The sequence below is a fragment of the Lactuca sativa genome, chromosome 4, assembly GCF_002870075.4.
Source record: "Lactuca sativa cultivar Salinas chromosome 4, Lsat_Salinas_v11, whole genome shotgun sequence".
In the NCBI taxonomy this organism is placed as follows: domain Eukaryota; kingdom Viridiplantae; phylum Streptophyta; class Magnoliopsida; order Asterales; family Asteraceae; genus Lactuca; species Lactuca sativa.
Window position 1 is genome coordinate 187264038 of NC_056626.2, and position 12321 is coordinate 187276358.

Below are 12321 nucleotides of genomic sequence, written 5' to 3' on the forward strand. Positions count from 1 at the left end.
GATATGTGTAATACCTGGAAACCAGACGACTAATTAAGGAAAGATATTATGAAAATTAAAGGTCAACTCGTCGAGTCCAAGGGGGACAACTCGACGAGTAGAAACAAGCTTTTGGGCACGGGTTGAGAAACCAACTCGACGAGTTGGGAAGGACCAACTCGACGAGTTAGGAAGGAACAACTTGACGAGTTGTTATGGGTTTGGGAAACCCTAGATTTGGGGTTTTGCACCCTATTTAAGCCCCTTAACCCCACCCCTTGGCCTCATTTTCAGCCTCCAAGTCCTAAACCCTGGTTCACGAAACCTTAGAGCTTTATTTGAGAGTGTGATCTGTTTTGAGTGATCTTTGTGGACTTATGAAGCTTGTGGAAGAAGAAGGAGATAGAGGGATCAAGATGAAGAGAGTAGATCCAGAAACTACACTTCATTGGCTACATTATCTACTAATCAATTTTCTACCTTGATCATGCATTCATTAGATCTACTCACTTCCATTTTTATGAGGGTTTTGGTTCAAGAAGCTTGGTCTTTGGGATTTGGACGTCCCAAGTGACTTACATTACAGATCCGGGGTCTAGAAGGGGTTACATGGCATAAAGGTGCAAACTTTATGACTATGGAAGCCTCATGAAAGCTTAAAAACGTTATTATGGCCTTTTTAGCCCTAAAAGGCAATGCATGGAAGGAAAGCTAGGAACTTTACGTGTCCAACTGATGTCCAAAGCTTAGATCTATTATAATGTGCTTTGGTTAAGAGTATTATGGCTTGTGGCCAAGATCTATGTTTTAGAGAGTTAGGGTTTGAGCTAAACCCATTAAGAATGACTAATAGTGGGTAAAGTTGGAAACTTTACCCTTAAAAGTGTATTCCCAGTGTGTAGATGAAGTGTGGAGTTTGGATCTGAAGGGTAGGAGTTTAATCCATTGAGATGGATCAATCAGACAGAGGAACTCAGCGAGTCCATAGAGGGACTCAACAAGTTGAGTTGGTTTGTCCCATTTTAGCTTAAGGTAGAACTTGACGAGTCGGTGAAGGGACTCGACGAGTTGGGGGGAGACTCGACGAGTTAGATCACGATTTCAGGTTCTAAGACTCAACAAGTTAGGTCAACCATAAGGTTGACTTTGACCAAAGCTTTAACTTTGACCAGGGGTAAAATGGTCATTTTACCCTAAGGAGAATTTATCAGGTTTTGACTAAGTGTTTTTTTGAAATCACTAGTCGGGGAGTCGTTGGAGCAACTGTCAGAGATTCCTCACATGAGATATGTAACGACCCAAAAATCATGACCAAAAATTTCATTTTTAAATCATTAGTAAAACCCATAGTTATCAACCATTTCATTCGTAAACAGAACTGTTATAACAACTCGGAGTATAATCTCAAACATATTATTTTTATATCAGAGTACACATCCCAGGCTAAAACTCCTTTGGTGTGTGTGCCATGCGATCACCTCGAGCTCTTCGCTCCGCTACCGGAAGTACCTGAAACCAAAACCGAAAATCGTAAGCATGAAGCTTAGTGAGTTCCCCAACCTACCACATACCACATACATAACCACATACTGGGCCACCACCCGCTGCATCGGGACTTGCCCGACATCGGACTAGCTCCGGCATTGAGCCCCGCTTGGCATTAGGCCCCGCCTAGCATCTAGCCCCTCTTGGTATATAGATCTATTTCTCTTAGGCCCCGCCTGTCTCTGGGCCTCGCCCGCTAAACACATACAAACATATAACATAACACATAAAAAGTAGCTAATATACTCTACTATACTCCTGATCTAAGGCCTTACCTAACTAGGGCCTCGCCCCTGTCTTGCTACTGAAAGTCATGGAACCCCATCCACGCTCCTGCTGATAGTGAGATGCGGGCCCCCGCCCACACTCACTTCTCTCTATCTTGGGCCTCGCCCCTACTCTGCTACTAATGAGATACGGAACCCCGTCCATACTCTTCTAGTAGTGAGATACGGGACCTCGCCCACACTCACTTCCTTACTAGGCACATACGAGTATCACATAGGCAACAAGTATAAACTATCATACAATCATTCCTCGGGCACCCGCCCGACATCGGAGCTTGATCTGGAATTACATACTAGCATATAGTGCCTAGGGTTAACCCTAGGGTCTTCCTACTCATAAACTACATGGGCCGACATTGTGGCCTTAGAACCACTCACACAGTGAGGAGACTCACCTCGCACTGTTGAACCCTGCTGATACTCCTCTGGCTGTTGACTGGCAAATTCTTGAACTGCTGACCCTTCGGCTTCCCGAACTACCAATACCAAACACCACTTAGCCCAATATAGTAATCCTTCTTAGGTTAAAATGACCATTCTACCCCTAGTCCAACTTGGTCCATATCTAAGGCCCAATACTAGGTAAGCTTCCTAAGCCCACTAGTGACCCACTAATGGCCCAATTTTCTAAATCGGACCGAAACCCTCTAATGGGCCTTATCCTATGCCCAAACATTTTCTTGGCCCATGTTATCTGACTTCTGATGTCCCACTACGGCCCAAGAACCCAAAGTATGGCCCAAACCGAGGCCTAAAATGCAAGGCCCACACTGACAGAGTACGACGGGCGTACATTCACGTACGCTAAGCGTACTAGCCACTGGTGAGTATGCTGGGCGTACATGCACGTACGCTCAGTGTAACCCCTGCTAAGCCCTTTTCTCATTAAGTGCTTAATACTCCACTTCAGAAGCTACAATTACAGATCCTAGTCCTTTTCCATGTCTTAATCCATAAAGTCACTGACTTTGTGACTTCACTTGGCCCACTCAAGCCTAAACCCCCAAAATGACATTCTTCTTTTATAAAGAGGGTTAGATCTCATGCATGAACCCATTAAGACGTTCAAGATGGAGACTTTACTACTTATGGGACCCTTTTAGCTCTGAGGGTGGCAACCCTAAGCTCACAAACGAGATTTCATCATAAAGGTCCATCCTTTGGACTAAAAGAGTCCATAAACCCACCCTAAAGAGATCTAAAAGATTAATCATCAAGCTCATGACTTTATACCTTAAAAAGGTCTGAAGTGAAGCAACAATCCCAGATCTGAACCTTCTCCCTCGCACCAACACCTTGACTTGACCTTTGCTTCTTTGAAGAGCGAACCCTAAACAACAAAATGCTCTCACAAAGCCTTCCAAGCTCCAAGAGGAATAGGATTTTAGTGGGGACTGTATGAACATGAGAGGGAGGCTGATAACCAGGGTGTTATGCTCTTCATATAGTGGCTTAACCCTATAAGTTAGGGTTTTGAGACTCTTAGTGTACGATGGGCGTACTTCTCGTACGCTGGGCGTACGCCTCTCCGCACCCGCGATCACTTTGCTCTATTACGCTGGGCGTACTCTTCCGCTGGCCACCTTGCATGCATGGTACTTTCTTGCCATCTTTCTCCATTAAGGGACCATTAATGTCAATAACTTCAAAATGCTATAACTCCTTCGTTCTAAGTCCATTTCCAATGAACTTAATATCCACGAAAAGGTGGCGAGAAACCCTACGATTCTAGCGACACACCCCGACCCAAATCCTCTCGAATAAAAACTCAGAACCCATAAAAGACCAAAATGCCCCTAGCCTTGGCCTCTGAAATCCATAAATGAATACTTTCAAAACAGGGTGTTACAAGATTTCAGGTTTAGCATACGAGGTGAGTTTTCTCTTGTAGGAATGGGTCTAAGGCACCCAGGTCGGCCTGTTTAGATAGTAGTAGTTCTGAGCTACGGTTCAATTCCGGGAAGGGCCTGATGTAGGTTTATATGCTTTTCCGGGTTTCGATCTAATGCTGGGACGGTCCCAAGGAATGCTTGTATGTTTGATGTCTTTGTGATTCTTTCATCTGTTTGTATTTGCATGTTTCCGGGCTTCAGTCCGATGCCAGGGTAGTTCCCGAGGAATGTTAGTATGCTTCCGGATTTTGGTCCGATACCGGGTGGGGACCGAAGAATGTTTATATGTTGGTGTTATTTGCTTATGTTATGTATTAGTTGTTATGCTCATATGTATGCCGAGATTTGCTCGATGCCGGGTAGGGCTTGATGTCGTACGGGGCCCGATGCCGAATAGGGCTCGATGTCAGGAAAGCCGATGCCGAGTCTAACTCGATGTAGCAAGGGAGGGGCTCATGGTATGTTTATGTGATATATGTATGGTATGTGGTAGTTAGGGAGACTCACTAAGCTTCGTGCTTACAGTTTTCAGTTTTGGTTTCAGGTACTTCAGTTAGCAAGGGGAAGAGCTCTGGATGACTGCATGGCACACACCACATCTTTTAGCATGGGATGATTTACTCTGATAATTTGATAAATGATTTTTATACAGTATTTTGTTATGATGATTTGAGATACATAACTTATGATTTTTATGTGATGAGTTGTAGCTATGGTTTTATTAACGATTTAAAAATGAAATTTTTGGACCGTATTTTTGAGATGTTTCAAGTTGGTATCAGAGCCTTGGTTTGAGGGATTCGGGCACACTCTCGAGTGTATCTGGACTCAATCTGAGGACTTGGTATGAAAAATTTTAAAATAAAATCATTTTTTATAAAAAGAACTTTGAAAAGAGAAAAGAATTTTAAACAGAGAAAAGTGTTTGGTGCATGCAATCAGTCGAGCTCAAGTAAGTACTCCTAAATTACCCATACAAGTTTATGTTATGATATGTTATGAGAACTGCATGCTAGAGTAGGATTAAGGATCTAGGAAGGAAGCCTTATGTTAATGTTATATGTGTATCAGCTTTATGAGAACTGCATGCTAGATTAGGGCTAAGGATCTTGGAAGGATGCCTTATATGCCTGTTATATGTATCCCAGCTTTATGAACTGCATGCTAGTACAGATTATTCAGGGATGGCCTAAATGAGATATGCTTGATTACGTTTACTCGATGCTCGAATGCTACTTGCTTGTGCTTTTAGGAGTTCTAAGTTATCTTTTACTAACTATTAAACAAATATGTTAAGCTACATATTGCGAGAACTAAATAATTTCAGAAGGTTAGGTCTAGCTCTATTGTGCAACTCTTTCTTGAGTCCAACCGTTATAGGGTTGGACCTTTCATTCGAAGAATTATCATGACTTAGTAATATGTAATAGTATTCGCGAGCTAGTTAGGGGGAGATAACAGGGACTTCTTATGCAGCTGATAGCGGAGAATGGGCCGGTGATTACCCTATGGCAAGCCTAGGATGAGATTAGCGCATGAAGCAGTAGTAGTAGAAGGGACTTGGTGGAGTCAAAGCAGTTCTTGAGGAAAGTACGAATAGATGTGGATGGTAGTATGGGCCCGTACTACTAAAAGCAGAGGATCCCAACTCGAGTCAAGGAGGGCTGAGATAAAACCATGAAACTTGTAGTGTGTGTTTGATCCCTTGATAGTGATGAGTATTTTGATGGTTGTTATGATATGTTGCAATATGATAACGCTACGTAGTAGACCAGTGGGCAGTTCAGGTGCCGGTGAGGGATCAGGCTCGGGCTCTGGAGCCGGGCAGCTCAATGAGCAGATGAGAGTTTATTTCAACTGAGATTACGCGTAGTATTTTAAACCAGACTCCTGTGATCTTTGGTACAGTCAAGGAGGGTATTATGGAGATTTTAGACGAGAGATTGGGTGTGTTCCGCACCGAGATAACAACCATGATTAGAGCACGGATGTTGACATTCAAGGAGTTCAGTGCCTGTGGAGCTCCAGAATATCATGGGGCTAGGGACCCCATTTCTAGCAACTGATGGTTGGCAGATGTCGCCAACGCCTTCTGTTCTAGCCGGTGTCCTAAGGGGGACAAGGTCTGACTCGCCTCATGTCTTCTTAAAGACAGAGCGCGTGATTGGTGGGAGGGGGTTGGACATGCTATTGGGGATGATGTCGCGTAGGACACGTTGACATGGAGTGAATTCTCGTCCAGGTTTAGGGCCGAGTTTGCACCAGTTGTTGAGGTGCAGCAGTTAGCACGGGAGTTTCAGGACCTCTAGCAGACTACAGAGACAGTGATAGAGATCACCGCCAAGTTCAGAGAAAGATTCCTTCTTGTTCCGCATTATGTGGTGGATAAGGAGATGAAGAAGGCTCGGTACCACGAGATGCTGATGAGCGACATTAGACAGCTCGTGAGCCGGTCCAGCTGCAAGACGCTGGAGGATATGATCGCTCGAGCTAGGGAGAGGGAGATCTATTTAGAGGCAGACAGGAAAAGGAAGCCAGACGAGGTTCAGGCATCCACGGGATTGGGTAAGAGGCCCAATACATCAGATTCTAGATCGAGTGATCATCGGGACCATAGTCGTTGTAGCAAGTGCGGCCGGACACACAAGGGTGCGTGCAGGAGTGGTAGTGGTGGTGATTCTAATTGCTTCAAGTGCGGTGAGATCGGTCATTATAGCAGGGATTGTACTGCTACCACCACCCAGGGATCAGACCTGATGTGTTTCCATTGTATTCAGCGGGGCCACAGGAAGGCCCAATGTCCGAGTTTGGCTGTAGCGGGATAGATGATGGAACCTACCCCTGCGACATTGAGGATCACCAACGGCCGCCAGGGCCAAGCAGAGGCGCCTGCGGTGAGGAGCAGGGCTTTCCAGTTGATTATAGAGGAGACACGATCAACTTTCGATGTTGCAGGTGCGTATCTTTTGCCTTCCTATAAGTTTTTATTTATGATTTTATTGTTGTTTTCTTGCATCCATTTGAGTAGTTGTATCTTGGAATTATACTTCCTTCTTATTTTCAGATTATATGTCATCTGCATACCATGGGTCTTAGGGTAGTAGTGTTGGAACGTCTTCGTATAAAGTGGGTTCTCAGGATACGGTAGCTGTAACAAGTGTGATTAGAACCCGGGAAATGTTTCGACAGTCTTGAGGAGTCTTACTACTTTAGTTTCGGTTAGTTTTTGGAACACTAACAGTGGTAAGCGTGGTTGCTAGCAAGATTGATCACTGGATGATACGAAGAATGGGGGATCTTTTCAGCCGGGTGTGCCGTAAGATGTTAGTTGAACCAAAGTGGGGGAGAGTTTTCCAATGGTTTAGGAACAGAAGGAAGTGTGGATTTAGGATCAGTTCGCATTCTCATCAGGAAGGGAGGCAGGCCAAGGCCTGATTTGGATTGAGGGGTATGTGAGTTGGGAGTTTAGGAAACTTCCCATTGTAGGATTCACTGGTGGTTGTCGAGGCCAACAAAATTAATAACCCTAAATATTACACACTAAAATAGTGTATAGTGGTAAAGGGATCGAATCCATGGAGATTGATTCAATTTTATAACTCTATGAAAAATCTCTTTGTAAAAATACTTGTAAAATGACTCAATAAATTAAAAATGGGGGGTTTGGTCTTTTTAAATACTTGAAATAAACTAGAATTAAACTAAGATTTAAATAAACAATTTCAACAAAAATAGAAGTTTGATGTAAAATCAATAAGAGAAGGATGGTTGACTTAAGGCTTCCTCACTTTGACTTTTGATGAACATATCATTAGAATCCAATAGTGCAATACTTGATTTAAATCCTTAATTTGACTATAGTAATCCAAGAAGCTTGAGATTACCTAGACTTTTCTTAGTTGTTAAAATGGTTAGAGAAGCTCATAACAATTTCCTTAGTCAAAGTCACAATTTCCATTAAGCATGTAATCAGTGAAAGTCAACTAGCATTAAGAACCAAAGAGTCACCAAATCCAAGAGGGGTCAAATGCTTTCACCACCATGTTGGAGGAAATGTTTTTATGATTGTGTGAAGCAAAAACAACACAAAAATCATTTGTTGCTTGCTAATTTGAGGATCCTTTACGTAATCAAGAAATTAGCCAACTAATCACCACAAACACATTTAAACTCATGAATAAAAACATACAAGTAGTGATAAGATGTTAAAACACAAAAACTTCCCATAAACATTTAAGAACATGTTCATGGATTCTTCAACATTCAACAAAAGTTCAAAGGATTCAACAAAAGTCAACCAAGATTAGTTTAGCCAAGTATGGCTAAACTCAAAGAAACAAAATTAGAGAAGATTGTACCAAACATTAAGCAAGAATCAAGAGGTAAAAAGATGAAGTTCTTGAGGTGTTCTTGGCCTTCAAAAGTCTTCAAAACTCCAGAGAGAATCTCCAAAAATCGGATGTCCAAGAGTTGAGAAAAGTGGCACACCAAACTTCCTCATATAGATCAAAACAAGAATTTCTGGAATTGCCCCTACAAGGGGTTGCGCGACACGCGTGTTGTTGCGCGGGTGGTCCCTGGATGTAGCATCTTTGAGGTTTGGGCCTCCATAGCTTGGCCCAGTTCGAGTACAAACAGCTTCTAGCCCATTTTTCTTTAATTTCAGTTCATTTTAAGCCCAATTTGGCTTCTCCAAATGATCCATAGCTTCCATAATCGTCCAATCATCAATCTCCGCACGCTCAAATATTCTCCCGCATCTTGCAATTTTAAAGTTCATTTCTCTCCAAGCCTTTAAATAATCATCAAGCTCACTCCATGCATCATCTCCACTACCCATCAAGCCCAAAATCCTTAACGTCCTCTTATTCCAATTGCTTTCCATACGTCTCGAACACTCCCGCTCCGCTAGACCCGAAAACCTGTAATTATGCTCACAAATTCGAAAGTACCCGAAATAGTCATAAAATAACAAAAAGGAAAATATGCATGGAAATTATCTAAATTATGGATGAAATAAACTAAAATAAACTATAAAAAGAAGTAAATAAAATAGACTATCATTCACCTCTTTTGGTGTACGATAGTTGGCTTTGGGAATCATGTTAAGGAAATTTTCCGTCAGAACGTGAATTCAGCCAGGATGTTAGGTCTTATGCATGATCCACATGGAAAATGTTGTAAGACTAAGGGATAGTCATAGCATTCACTAGCAGCCAGACAGTGTCGAAAATGTTGTAAGACTGTAGGTTAGCCACAATATTCACTAGCAGTCAGATAGTGGAGTGTGGGCGGGGCCCCGTATCTCCTAGTTAGTGGAGTGTAGGCGGGGGCCCGTATCTCTTAGTTAGCTGAGTGTAGGCGCGGGCCCGTATCTCCTAGTCAGTTGAGTGTGGGCGAGGCCCGTATCTCCTGGTTACCGTGATCAGAATCAGGAAAGGATAGGTAGATAGGAATTAAGGTGAAATGGTACCTGCGTAGCCCTAGATAGGTAAGACTTGGGGGCAAGGCCACTCAGTAGTGTAGTTTGGGTGAGACCCGTAGGCGAGGCCCATGCGTTCATGGCAAGGCAGGTGGGACCTGGCAGAGATCATGGGGTCAAGATAGAGGTTCGGGGATTCTAGGATTTATAGAGCCATGAGTGGCAAGGTGGATAGAACAGTTTCGATAGCCGAAGCTTTTCTTAGGAAGTCGCTGGGAGCGAATGAGAGGGTGATCATTGATTCAGTAACCGGGTGGAATCTGGTATTCTAGTTAGTGGACAAATAAGTTTGGACATGGGTGATCTCGATTCCTTTGGAAGTTAGAGAAGAGGCAGCGTGATGTGCGGGTAGAAGTAGTGATTATGAGGTATTGCGCGTAGGGTGGCTTGCGGATCAGAAGAGCGAAGATACTTACAGTTGGATTGGATAATCTCAGAGTAATCGATTTGACCCTATTGCGCAGATCTCGTTTGAGTCTAACCAATTTAGGGATGGATCTCCTACTCGAAGGATTATATGAGCCTCCTTCCAAGTATAAGTATTCTACAGCTGGTTATTGACAGGGATTGTGTTTTCTGATGGTAGCATCGAGATAATCAGGGTAAGAAGTTTTATGGTTGAATAGTTATTTGATGAGGTTTTGGCATGGTAGTTTTTGGAACATAGGCGGTCTGTCAGGGAGACAGGCCATTATAGATTTCATCTCTCGGAAAGACAGAAGTAGTTCTCCGTATGACAGTAAGGATGATCTTTCATCAGGTTTGGAAGGTATCGATGGTTGGGCTCCGTTGCCTTGGGAAGGTCATTAATTGTGCAGGATGATAGTACTACTTCCAGGATGGCGAGTGTCGGTGGCGGTGGGAAACACCAACGGTCTAGTACAGGTAGGAGAAGAGTTGTGTGTGTGTCGCATGAGATGTTTGTAGGGTAGGTGACTGTAGCGGACTTCGAGGACGAAGTCCAATTTAAGTGGGGTAGAATTATAACACCCAGAGACTAGAAGGCAAATTAAGGAAATATATTATGCAAATTGAAGGTCTACTTGTCGAGTCCAAGGGGGACTATTCGACTAGTAGAAATAAGTTTTTGGGGTGCAAGTTGAGAAACCAACTCGACGACTTGGGGAGGACCAACGTGACAAGTTGGTATGGGTTTGGAAAACCCTAGATTCGGGATTTTACACCCTATTTAAGCTCCTTAACCCCCACCACTTGGCCTCATTTCCAGCCTCCAAGTCCCAAACCCTAATCCACAAAACCCTAGAGCTTTATTTGAGAGTGTGAGCCATTTTGAGTGATCTTTGTGCACTTTTGAAGCTTGTGGGAGAAGAAGGAGATAAAGGGATCAATAGGAAGAGAGTAGGTCCCGAAACTACACTTCATTGGCTACAATTTCTGGTAATCAAGTTTCTACCATGATCATCCATTCATTACATCTACTTATATCCATTGTTATGAGGATGTTGGTTCAAGAACCTTGTTCTTTTGGATTTGGACGTCCCAAGTGACTTACATCCCATATTTGGGGTCTAGAAGGGGTTTCATGCATAAAGGTGCAAACTTTATAACCATGGAAGCCCCATACAAGCTTAAAAGCGTTATTATGGGCTTTTTAGCAATAAAAGGCCATGCATGGAAGCAAAGCTAGGAGCTTTACGTGTCCAACTGATGTCCAACGCTTAGATCTATTATAATGTGCTTTGGTTTATAGTATTATGGCATATGGAACAAGATCTATGTTCTAGAGAGTTAGGGTTTAAGCTAAACCCATTAAGAAGGACTAATAATAGGTAAAGTTGGAAACTCTACCCTTAAAAGTGTATTCCCAGTGTGTAGATGAAGTATGGAGTTTGGATCTGAAGGGTAGGAGCTTAATCCAATGAGATGGCTCAATCAGACATAGGAACTCGGCGAGTCCATAGAGGGACTCGATGAGTTGAGTTAGTTTGTCATGTTTTAGCTTATGGTAGAACTCGACGAGTCGGTGAAGGTACTCGACGAGTTGATTCAGTGGATCGTGACTATGAGTAGCCTAAGGACTCGATGAGTCGGGGGGTGGGGAGACTCGATGAGTTAGATCGTGATTTTAGGTTCTAGGACTTGGCGAGTTAATGGAGCAACTTGACAAGTTGGGTCAACCAGAAGGTTGACTTTGAACAAAGCTTTGACTTTGACCAAGGGTAAAATGGACATTTTACCGTAAGGAGAATTATCAGGTTTTGACTAAGTGTTTTTGTGAAATCAATAGCCGAGGAGTCGTTGGAGCAGCCATCAGAGATTCCTTACATGATATTTCACGTTTAGCATACGAGGTGAGCTTTCTCTTGTAGGAACGGGTCTAAGGCACCAAGGTCGGCCCGTTTAGATAGTAGTAGTTCCAGGCTACGGTCTTATGCCGGGCGGGGCCTGATGTAGGTTTATATGATTTTCTGGGTTTCGATCCGATGCGGGGGCGGTCCTGAGGAATGCTTGTATGCTTGATGTCTTTGTGATTCTTACATGTTTTTTGTATTTGTATGTTTCCGGGCTTCGGTCCGACGCGGGGGCGATTCCCAATGAATGTTAGTATGCTTCCGGATTTTGGTCCGATGCCGAGAAGGGCCCAAAGAATGTTTATATGTTGGTGTTATTTGCTTATGTTATGTATTAGTTGCTATGCTCATATGTATGTCGATATCTGCTCGATGTCGGGTGGGGCCCGATGCCGAATAGGGTTCGATGTCGAGCAGCGCCCGATGCCAGGAAAGCTGACGCCAAGTCTGACTCGATGTAGCAGGGGTGGGACCCAAGATATGTTTATGTGCTATGTGTATGGTTGTGGTAGTTGGGGAGACTCACTAATCTTCGTACTTACAATTTTCAGTTTCGGTTTCAGGTACTTCAGTTAGCAACGGGAAGAGCTTCGGATGACTGCATAGCACACACCGCAACTTTTAGCCTGGGATGATTTACTCTGATAATTTGTTAAATGATGTTTATATAGTATTTTTTTATGATGATTTGAGATACATAACTTATGATTTTTATGTGATGAGTTGCAACTATGGTTTTATTAATGATTTAAAAATGAAATTTTTGGACCGTATTTTTGATATGTTTCAATATGAATCACGATCAATCTCCTTTACTGGTCAAC